Source organism: Sitophilus oryzae, unplaced genomic scaffold, assembly GCF_002938485.1.
Source record: "Sitophilus oryzae breed Bouriz unplaced genomic scaffold, Soryzae_2.0 scaffold_1624_pilon_pilon, whole genome shotgun sequence".
Classification (NCBI taxonomy): Eukaryota; Metazoa; Arthropoda; class Insecta; order Coleoptera; family Curculionidae; genus Sitophilus; species Sitophilus oryzae.
The window spans coordinates 39,121-39,329 of NW_022146308.1; positions in this window are offsets into that span (position 1 = coordinate 39,121).

Sequence of the window (209 nt, forward strand, 5' to 3'; positions counted from 1 at the left end):
ACGAGATCCACAAATAAATAAAGGCTAAAACAGAGACAGCTATCTACTTTATAATAAATACAATGTATACTTGGAAATACTGTTTCAATAAAAACTTATATATCCAGTTGTTTTGTTGAACTTTTAAACGCAACTTTCTGTTAACAATTTAAAGTTCTTAAAATAGCAAAAGCTAAGAGTTTGATCGATATCTTTAATTGCGTAGGTAA